We start from the raw sequence: 11,977 nt of genomic DNA on the forward strand, positions 1-11,977 counted from the left end.
TACATCCACAGTGTAATGTCATATGTAGATTGACACACTTTTGCACGGATTTTTTAGAACAGGAGGGACTTCCAATCCTGATCTTCCATAATAGAAAATGAAAGTGAAAACTGTGAGAATTTTCCCAATGTTTCTGAAAGTTAATGGGAACAAAATATAAATCAGTGTATTTCATTTTCCAAAATAAAGTCCTTATATAAATAACCAGTGATCAACAAAACTGAACTGAAACTCCCTAAGTTCTAACCCACTGTGAAATGCAATCATTTCAGTGAAACACAACATAAATTAGGACTTTTCTCACTATTTACTTACCAATCTTGCCTCCAGGATGCTGGGATTTTTATTTTTTATGTTGTACTACAAATTTATTACAGTACTGGAACTGTAACAGAGATGTGTATTCTTTGATACATGGCCAAGCAGACACGTGCAAAACAACACAGGCAATATTTCTCAACCAAATTTGTAAAATCAAAAGTGCAAGTTTAAAAGAAACATTTATCCTGTCTTTCACTTTGTGAGCATAACTGATTGCAAATACACTGAAGCCACAACATTATAATATGCAAATACCCATGCCATTTAAAATAGTTTACAGACATGAATTCAGATATGTGGCAAAGTGGAGCTCAGTGAATTGCATCTTACTACACTGACACAGTCTTAGGCAAACTTATTTTTAGGATGTAGTTAACTGAGAACACTGACAGATCACATGGCTAAATATCTGCATTCTAAGACAGCCAAAGTTGATTGCAGTTACACTGATAGCATCTGCTGAAGGAGTAATAGGAAACCACACCTCAAAGATTTATTACAACTTCTTCAGTGCACTTCCATGTACATTAGTAAGAATGACTTATCAGCCCCACTCCTTGATTCTGGGCTGTTTAAATTTTCTTCAAATGAGGGTTTTATTAGCATTACAATCATTGTGATATCATTATTTGAAACTGAATCTGCCCATATTTATAATGTTATTAATCAGAACCAGTCTCAACTATATTGTTGTATAAAAGGTGCGAGAAAAGGCTGTCCCGGTGGAAAGCTTAACTTTACAAACACAAACACAAGGAAATGTCAGTTCAGTAAAACACAGATTTGGTAAAACAACAGGTCCTTTCAGCCATTCTTCTATTGCTAAGAACAGTTGATCTGAGAAACCTGTCTACCAAAAACTCCCTTTTCTATTGAGTCTCAATGTTTAAAAAAAATATATATTTAAAAATATATATGGATCCTTACACGTTCATATGAAGGTCTACAGTAAATTCACCCCTTATGCCTTCATAAATTAGGGTGGGTCATTACTGAGAAAATTAAAATACAATTAGAAAGTGTATTAATATGTTATTTTTGACCATGTAAGCTAAAGTGCATCATATATTGGCAAGATATTTAGACATAATATATTAGAAATTAATATAAGAAATGTGTCATGTCCTTAGTTCCATACACATATGCGTGACAAAGCTTAGAACTTCTTGATTACAGTTTTCTCTGTTTCTATAAAATGGAGGTAACAGTATAAAACAGGGCTAATTGTAACTCATTGACAATAGGGCAGTGCTTTCAAAAGGTAAGCCTCTGTACAATTACTCACTATCACTATACAACACATGTAAAATAAGAATATATCTGTATCTGAGTATTATTTATAACTACTATCAAGTGTTTTAATGCACAGTATTGTCCTAGGATTTAACCAGCACTGTTTCAGATAATGTAAAAAGTACAAATGAATATAACTACCACTAACAGCTTATATTTAAGTATTCAGATGTGAGGCAATAGGTGAATATAACACATGACAGAGCACAAGAAAACAGATCAACATCTTTCATCATGTTATTTACATAACTGGAAAAAAAAAAAAAAAAAAAAAAAAAAAAAGAGGAAGAAGACCTTTGCCTCCCAAAAACTTGTATTACCTTAAGAGACTCTGAAATACCCCTTAGATGCTTTAACCCCTTGTCCTTAAGATTCTGTGTTGCATCATTTCAATGGTAGAGTGAAATAGTGATGAGGATAATGGAGACCTAAACTGGTCAGCCACTCATCATTCAGGTAATGGCAATGTGGAATCTGAATCTGCCTTACTGCATAAAGGTCGTGCTACTAGGACATGCTAGACAAGGAGATACAAGTCTCTTTCTATTAAATTGTTAGGATGACATAATAGGATGAAAATAATTCATTTAAAGACTGTATGTAAAGAATTTGGTCCTGAACAGATATGCACAGACCGCCTTTCTACTAATTAATCCATCATTAAAATACAACATGAAAAGAAGATGAACTTTGATTATTTCATAAGGAAAGGCCAGCATACCTAAAAAAAAAAAAAAAAAAAAAAAAAAAAAAAAAAAAACTCAATCACATATATCCACACTATCCACACATCCTCTGTTCACAGAAAATTCTTTAAAAGTTTAATTGTCATTTGGTATCACTCAAATATATATATATATTACTACATAGCTACATGGTACCACATGAAATAACCTTTAAAAACTATTACTGACAAAACAAAAATTTTTGTCTCTGAATATTTATTCAATTCCAATATTCAACTTTTTGCTGTGAAAAGTCAATTAATTTAGTTATACTTAACACATCCAAACATCCCAGGCACCCATAAAGCCAAAGTATAAGCAACAGTATACCAATCACATTGTTTTACTTTAAAAGCATAACAACTGGTTTACTGTTAGTAGAAAAAGAAGAACAGTTTCTGAAGTCACCATCAATTTCTTCCTACAGTTGAGAATGAAAATCAGAACATGAAAGTCAAAGCAGAATTCCAGTCTCCAGTCAGCTGTATTTGGCATTCAAGAGTCCATCTGTGTGGTGAGTAAGGTCAATAAATACCCAATAATTATTGCATATCAGGTCTTACTGCTGGCCTATAATTCTAAGACCTATGCCTGATGATTCCTCTATCAGAGCTGTTAATTTTCTCATCTGACTGCATCTGTAAATTGCTTTAATCTAATCTAGGTTCTCAATTTTTTTATTTCATTCCATTTAAAATCAAAGAATTTCTCATATGCTAAAACTAGTGACACAGAATACTAATATCAGCAGGCAGTGCAACTGCTATTCAGATTCAGTATTAAATGAATTCTCCACTTTCTCATTCAACAATATGTGTTATATGGAAAATAATATTGTGTTCTTCCAGATCAAAGTAGACAATGGTATAATAACTCCTTCAAAAACTTGCCTGTAATGGGTGAAAATTAAAATTTGGAACTTGTGAAGGCTTCAAATTAGGTGACATATAGGATCTTTCATACAATGAATACAAAAACATCACATTTATTAATATTATGGATGGTAATCTACTAAGGCAAAGGTGTTGCACAAAACGGTAAGTATGTCTATTTTTAATCTCACTATAATGAATAAAAATGAATGAATTACAAGCCTGGAAAGTAGTACTTGCTTAAGGACCAGTTATTGCGACACATTTGTATTCAGTGTAGGAAGACAGAAGACAATCCCAACAAGTAATTATGCATGATGAGTTATTCAGAAGGACTAAATATCCCAGTGCAGAAAATCATAATAAAGATTACTAGGAAGACAAATGATCAGAGGAAAACAATAAATTAAAACCAGAAGTTCTAAAGAGTGCTGCATTTGGCAGAACTCCTTAATCCCAGTCTTTTTCACTTAAACAATGACAATTTGAACTTAGAAGCAACAACTAGAAATAACAAAAATAAGTTAATTAATTTTTAAGTAGATGGTAATAAAATTGAAAAGATAAAATTCAGGAAAAGAACAAGGGAAAATAAAGATTCCTGAAGTAAATATATATTGCTAGATGAAGGACCAGCAAGAAAAATGTTTTAATTATATTAGGAACAAAAGAAATGATGTCAATGATCGAACATTTTCAGGATAGGATTGGTAAGCTATTATTGCACATAAGGCAAAACCATTCAATGCATATTTCTGTTCTGTATTTGAAAAGAATATAGATAGTTTACTTGTACAATGGAAGATTTGTAGGTTGTCAAGAGCAGAGGATTATATTTTAAGACATACATTGACTAGAACCCTTTTAAAATCATCAAACCTGACACTTCCAAAAGAGTTAGCTAAATAGATCTTATGGTAGAAAATAACTAGTCTTTTAAAACCTTGAAATGTTGAGAAAATATTGTAAGAAAAGGCTTACTGGTAGATTAGGTAATGATACAACAGGTAGCTGGATGCCAGTCCTAGTCAAAATAAAGGCAAAATGTACTGTATGATTAAGTATATAAAAGCTGTAAAACTTGAAATGCAATCAATATTACTTCATAGGAAGTGTTCTGGAATCCAGGTTAGGTTTTGCCATGGACTTCCTGATTTACAAACACAGAACTGGGAAACACCATGCTCTGATGGAGCTGTACAGAACAGACAGCAAGGAAAGGTAAGGCTATAGCATACATGGAAGTAAGCACATACTTCCATACTTCATGGTGGAGCACATACTTGCTCCACCTGATAGAAAATAGGTGAAAAACAAAAGTAGTTCTCACCTACCTACCAATGTAGTAAAGAAGCAAGAGGAAATAATGAAATAATCCACAATGACCAAGGGAAAGCAAGCCCACTATTGAATCCCTGCCCTTTGCAACATCTTTTATAGATAGGCTTGTCCCAAGGAAAACAAATGCTCTCTGTTTCCATTTACTTCTACCCCAGTAGTTTTAATTTAAGATAAAAACTAGTTTTTTATAAAGGAGAAACAGCAGGGAAAATCCTTTCAGGTCTTGCTCTTATTATGGAGTGACAAATCAAATCCTGAAACACTATCATTAGGATTTCAAGGCCCATGTACTCTCCATTTCTGCCGTCCACAGAACAGAATACAGACAGCTGACAGCAGCATATTCTGAAACCTTCTCTGAGGCATTAGGGAGGCTCCAGGAAGCACAGCATAAATTTATAGTTAATTTATCCTTTTTTTTTTTTTTTTTTAATAAGGTAATTTAGTTATGTAAATGCCAGCATTAATAGAACCACAACCAAATCATAGTGAAAATATCATCACAGTTAATGTATCACAAAAAACTCCTGTGAGGGATAGTGGAAGAAAAATAAGAGCTAGCAAACACACTGGCATTATATTAGCACATATAATTTTAAAATATAAAAAAAAAAAAAATGAAACAAAATATAAGCTACATTATTTAGTTGTCTGTTCTTCAGACAACTGGCAGATGCCTCACTTGCTAATGGTGGCCCTGATTCTAATGGTGGATTTCAACCACCCAGATACCTGAAGGAACAATACAGCAGCACACAAGCAATCAGTAGGTTTCTGGACTTCATGACAATACCAGTCATGACAATACCATTTAGCATTTTCTTTAGTGACCCAGATGATGTGACAGAGTAAACCCTCAGCAAGTTTGCAGGTGATACAAAACTGGGAGGAGCGGCTCATACACAAGATAGTTGCACTGCCATCCAGAAGGACCTCAGCATTCTGGAGAAATGGACTGATACGAACCTCATGGAGTTCAGCAAAGGGAAAGACAAAGGCCTGCACCTCTAGAGGAATAACCACATGCACCAGAACAAGCCATAAGCCAACCAGATGGGAAGCAGACAGGCAGAAAAAGACCTTGGGGCCCCACAGGCAGTCAGTTGAACACAAGCCAGCACTGGGCCCAGGCAGCAAAGAAGGCCAAGAGATGTCTAGGCTGGATGAGGAGGAGCTTTGCTATCAGGTAAAAGGAGGAGACCCCTCCTCTCTTCTCCACACTGGTGAGATGCATTTGTAGAGCTGGCTCCTCAGTGTGTACACGTGAGTACACTAGAACCATTATAGTGAAGAGCCATGAAGGAGATTGACAGTCCATGATTAAGAGACTCCAGCACCTGTCATCAAAGAAGAGACTGAGAAAGCTGGGACTGTTCAACCTGGGGAAGAAAAGGCTCGGGAGGGTCTGACCAGAGTGCATGAATTCCAGAAGAAAGGGTATAGTGAAGGCAGAGCCAGGCTTCAGTCAGAGTTATCCAGTGACAGGACAAGAGGCAATGGGCACAAACTGAAATGCAAGAAATTCCTTCTTGACTCTAAGAGCGACTGGAATATGTTGCCCACAGAGACTGTGAAGTCCCCATCCCTGGAGATATTCGAAACCCAACTGGAGATGTCTCTGAGCCTCTCCAAAGCAGGTCCTGCTTTGAGCAGGGACTGCAGTCTAAATAGTCTACATGGGTCCTTCTTCCTGCTTCATCCACTGTGATTCTATCAAATAAATCCTAAACCCTTCTTAGCCTATGACTATTATGGCATAGTTTTCTAAACACTCTTCTTTTTCTGTAAAGTTTAGTCTCACTGAATATGACTGAATGCTTTTATAGAACTTCCTGCTTAGTATGTCTGATCAATACAGGATTGAAAAAATACTGCAGCAAATTCAACCCTTTTTACCTTAAGGTTCCCAGTGTTTCCAGGCTCATGTTAATGTTTATGGAAATTTTTCAGAAATTGTTGCTAGTGCAATGTCATTGTAAGCATACCTACACTAGGGAATGTAATACCATACTAGGGAAACAGATGATCTAGCAATTAATGGACTGGAACACCGCATTAGCATGCAACAATATTAGCTTAGATTCTAAAAAGCATCAGCACAATGCTTCATCCAGGCTAATTACCTCTGCCAATCAGCCTGAATTTCACAGGACAGAAGTGACTACACTCTGACCACAGCACTACACTACATGGTGTACACCAAACAGCAGGTAGCATTCTAGTTTATTTGGAGATGAAGATTCCTATAATTCTGTCTATTCTATGTAAAACCACTCAGGGAAAAAAAAAAAAAAAAAAAAAAAGCTTGCCTTTCAAAACACATTTTTAGTACAAGGTATATCTAAGGCTATACCAAAAAAAAAAAAAAATATATATATATATATATATATATATATGTATATTTCAAGGAGTTTAACAATGCAGTTATGCTGCATATCAGTTATTTTTCAAGATCTTTAGCTGTTAACAGCAAATCTTGACATCTCTTGGGCTCCTCTCAGGTTATCTCTCTTAGAAGGAAAATCTATAATAAAGTTATATACTTTCATTGATGGAATTTTGATTTTTCACATAAGATGCACACAAATCTCTGTTTCTTTTAATAACATTGAAACAAAACCATCAGAGAGTTTTCTTTTTCATACGGTTTCACCCAATCACTTCCTTAACAGTGTTACTCTTCAACTGCAGGAGGAAAAAAAAATATTACTTTATGGTGTTTGCTGAAGTTCTTCTGCTTGCTAAAAACTGAAGGTATATTAACAGTTTCCTCTAGGATGTATGTCAGGCTTTGCATAAAGAACAGCTCAACCTCAGTCATGCTCTGCTTACTTCCCAGAAAATGATCATGTTGCTCAGGTAGCTCATGTCAATTTCATCCACTTCCAAATAAGCAATGTCTTTGATGTCAGCTAATTAGTTCTGCACTGCTTGAGCCTGTTCAACAAGGCTCTGTGTATCTGAGCTAACACAAGAAGCATAATAAAATTGTTCAAGTTAACTTATGATCTTAAGCCACACTTCTCAGGTCACATTCAAGAACAGATTCCAAATTTATATTCTAATTTGACCCCTCTACATGATCTTCATCTGTCAAAAGTTTTCATCTAAGCAGGCACTTTCTTGGCTTGAAAATCTTTGTTTAATTTTTGTATTGAAAGTACATTTGTATTGAAAGTATATTGAAAGCTCCCAGGGTCTTACTTTATTTCTTTCCAGCTGTGACTCTTTATTTAGAACTGTTCATCTTGTTTAAGCACGCTACACTGACTGACTGCCCAGCTAACTGACTTACAATGAATGCAAGGGACATCACCAAGGCAAAATGTGAGCAGAAAGAAAATGTGAGTTGCTTCTAGTATATGTCTAAATAAAATAACCAAAAGACCTCTAGTACCCATTCAAATGTTAAGGCTTTACTATAGCAAAGATTAATTTTGACTGTTATTACCCTGGAAAGTTTAGTGGTGTTCATGTCTGCAACACCATTGTATACCAGTGCCCATAGCAACCTCATAATAAAGCACTGCTTCAGGGTAAACTTTCACACAGCCCTAGCCCAAAGCAGTGGGTGTGGCAAGGCACTAAAAAAGGCCCCTTTTACTTCCCCCTCTCCATTTTAAATGTTGTTACTTTGGCTGGTGAGCCAACAGCAGGAAACACTCTATATAAATATCCTAAATACTCTTTGAATGGGTTGCTTGATATCAAGAGACATATACAATTCATAGCAAGAAAGAAAATAAAACCAAATATCCTGAACAGAGAAATGAAGAAATAAATGATTACATGCAGCTAGGCTCAGTGCACAAGAGATTTCAGAAGAAACCAGATCTAGGATGTCAAGGAAAAAATATATTTTAGTTGTCAAAATGATTTTATGTAGGTTACTTAAATCTTTAACATACTATGGCTTGAGCTGATAGCATTACTCTGCTACCTACCTATATTCTGCATCCAAACTGAAGGACTACAGGATAATAATTGTTACTATATTATGCTCTTCATATCCTTATTTTATAGATCCTCAGCATACGCTGGCCCCATCCAAAACAGTTCAAAAGTCTGTTCTGCTAACAGGAAATATTTGACACCATTGTTTAAACATCTGGTTGCAGCCATTTATGACTCCTCCATTTTCCCACTTTTGAACACCTACAGCTGTGGATTTCAGTGTCAAAAAAACTATACTAAGATCCTCTTAACAGTTATTCACATTTTTTCCCTGTCTTTTGTTTCAAATACCACAAAGTTTAATCTAAAGCAAAACTAAAATTGTATTCTTGCTTGTTCATAAGGTTTCATGTGCATATCAGGCACTGTATATATAACTATGATCATAACAGCAATAATAAACTTAATTCACAAAAGATCCAGACTCTATCATTTACTCATGTTGTCTTACTTTCAGCTAATCACTGTAGCATCTTTTTCTGTATTAAAAGTCACTGGCATTTGACAACAACACAAAGTAATCACAGAAACTTCCCTTAATTAACTTAAAATCAGTTCCAAAAAGAATAATGTTAAAAATAGTGCAAAATTTTCTGTAAAAAAAAAAATCTAAGTGGCTGACGCATATATATGTACCTATGTACTGATTTAATGTCTATTATACACCTTATACATCAGTACAAAACATATATATAAATGACTTAGTTGTAATGACTTAGTGTATTAGTGTATTGTCAAGTTAGGGCTTTATTTGGAGATCTCAGTGGGTTTTCCCAGGAACACACTCATTTCTAGTGAAACTGCTGATGCTCTAAAATTTAGTCCAGAGCACCTCAAAATGCAAGGAGCAAAAGGAATGAAAAATAAATATTTTATGAAATATTAATGATGAAAGATGGCTTTACAAACATAAAAAATGGGCATTGGTCTAAGGTTGTGGCTTGTTGCTGTGGAAGATATGCTAACATTTACTGAGTCACTTAACTATAATTTACTAACTTAGGAAACACAACCAATTTTACGTAAATAGTGCATATGTTAAAAAGTAAGTTTAGGAACTCCAGAGTTCCTAATGCAAAGATTTGTTTATTTTTAAATCACTGCCTCTCTATGTGTATATATACACTCCTCTATAGGTTTTATTTAAGAGGGCTTCATATCAAATGTAAGAAAGAATACATATCTTTGGTTAAGATCCATTTTCAGCTTTTTCCTCAAAAGAGGACACAGGGACAAATGACAGTGAGCTAAACAAGCCAGCTCTTTAAAGTCCACTCTAATGTAGGCACTCAGAGTAATACCATTTCCCCTGGTTAACTGCTTGATTACATCATATTGATCCAGCACCCAGATCCTTCTTGCATGACACTCACTTTGAAAAATTATATTCACCATTACCACAGACTTAAAAAAAAAAAAAAATCTAAAAAAAGTGGTTGAGAACAGAAATTATGAGTACAAATGAAGCATTAGAAGTAGAACAGAACTTGATTTTTGGCAACATACATGTAGACTGTAAATGCAAAAAGCAGGAATTACACAGAGACATGTCTCCCACTTCACTCTTTCTGCATGACAGAGTATAGCACAACTAGCTGAGAGACTATCAAGAACCCCAAACAGCTGTCTGCACTTATGGCTACAGAGAAATTAAATAATTTAATTATTTTTAATTCAGCCTGATTAGATACTATACTTATCTGTTTACAGACTACAAATGATAATTAATATATATTTTTATTTTTTTTCTTAACGAGAAGAAACTCTTAAATATACAGTATACACTAATAACCTTGATGGCTAGAATAACCTACAGCCAGGTTATATATATAAAAAAAAAAAAAAAAAAAAAACATGGATCTTACTACCTTAGCATATTCAGAATACTAACCTTCCCACCCTGCCATACTCTTGGCAACTGCAGAGGAATTTTGTAAGATCACTGTTCATATGACCAAGAGTTTTTCTGTCAATAACAGCTTGGAACTAGCAGAAAGACTTTTTAAAAACTGTCTTAACATTAGCTTTGCCCAGTATTTGCCATAGTGTTTATGGTATCAGTTGAGAAACTAGAACCACTGAAGTGGTAAGTAACTAAAGTTGTCTGATATATTTATACACATACAAGGATTGATCAAAAAAATATATATATATGTGTAAAGTACACAATTGTATCAGCATCATGGGCTGAATGTGTTATTACATTGGTCTGAAAAGATAGGGCACAATAATGGTAGACTAACCTTTAAAGTGCCTTCAGCTCAGGAAAAAAATCTAGATTCAATTGTTAAAGGCTTCCAGACAGACTAAAAATTATCAACATTACCTTCATATCTGTAAACTGTGTGTTATTAGTAGCAGAAGAGTGGTAGCATAAAAAATATATATGCAAAAGTACCTAATGTCAATTATAATTGTATGCCTTATATCAATCTTGGAAAATGAATATATATGTTGCTTTTGGAGGTACTACATACATACCCTCATTATCCTGAGGTTGACAGCTTCTTTGTTATTAAACTGACTGTGTACTACTGAAAAACCTCACACAGCTGTGAAACCTTGTGACATGTTCTTTGTGACATGCAGAACAACCAAGCCATAATAAAACACAAGTACAAAATGAAAAATCCCTCTCTGACTTCGGTTTTTCCATGCCTGGCTGACTAGCTGGTTTACCTCATTTATCAGAATCAATAAAACAGAGTAAAGATCCTACCCAGAAGTCTATTTCCTCTGTCACAAGGTCCTCAAACTATACAGCTGGGGTGAGCCAGGACATTTCTGCCTGGCTGCAGGGCTCCTGCCCACAGCGACTACCTCCTCTCTGAAAGAACAACATGCTTATTAGCTAGAACATTTGTTCAGCACCACTGAAATGCAACACCTGACGTTTGTTTAGGCAAGGTGTAAGTATTTGCTCAGGAATTCACCTTGAGAACGTGACATAAGCCATGACAGAGCTACCTGTAGCAGGTGACCTGCAGTTTTGTTTGCCTCCTTAGTCACAGCCTTGAGTTTGTGCTTTTTTTAGATGCTTTCTTTCCTTTTAACCATTCATTTCATTCAAGTACACATTCACTTCTTTTTGCTTGATTTCTGAACTGTTCCTCTTCTTCCTTTGGATAAAATCTAGACAGGGCTTACACTTTATTAAAATTTGACTTAAATTCTTGAGAAGAATAAAGGAAAAATATGGTTTGACAATGGAAAATCTCCAGTTTTCATTTTGTTTCTCAGCAATAAGTGGAACTTTCCCATGGCTAAGAGATTCTGGCTAGCTGTATGAAGAAATTGAGGAAAATTTTGTTCAGTGACTTTCCTCGGTCCCCAACAAAAAATTGTGGCAAACATCTGAATCAAAATGCCATGAATCACTCACATATAATTTCCCTGTATATGCAGGTAAGTCTACAGGGTTTTCTCCTTCTGTGCTGAAGGAGGACTGCAGGAAAACTTCATTACAGAAAA

The 11,977-nt window shown here is 35.0% G+C and overlaps 1 long non-coding RNA gene across 1 annotated transcript in view; it reads right to left on the reverse strand.

Moving 5' to 3' along the window:
- LOC311427215 overlaps positions 1 to 11,336 on the reverse strand; it is a 41,922-nt gene extending 30,586 nt beyond the window's left edge. Inside the window, exon 1 of the long non-coding RNA XR_014687254.1 lies at positions 11,226 to 11,336. This is a non-coding gene — a long non-coding RNA (uncharacterized lncRNA). The remainder of the gene's footprint in view (positions 1 to 11,225) is intronic.
- Between the last annotated feature and the right edge of the window lie 641 nt (positions 11,337 to 11,977).

Source organism: Aythya ferina (assembly GCF_964211825.1).
Source record: "Aythya ferina genome assembly, chromosome: Z".
NCBI classification, from domain to species: domain Eukaryota; kingdom Metazoa; phylum Chordata; class Aves; order Anseriformes; family Anatidae; genus Aythya; species Aythya ferina.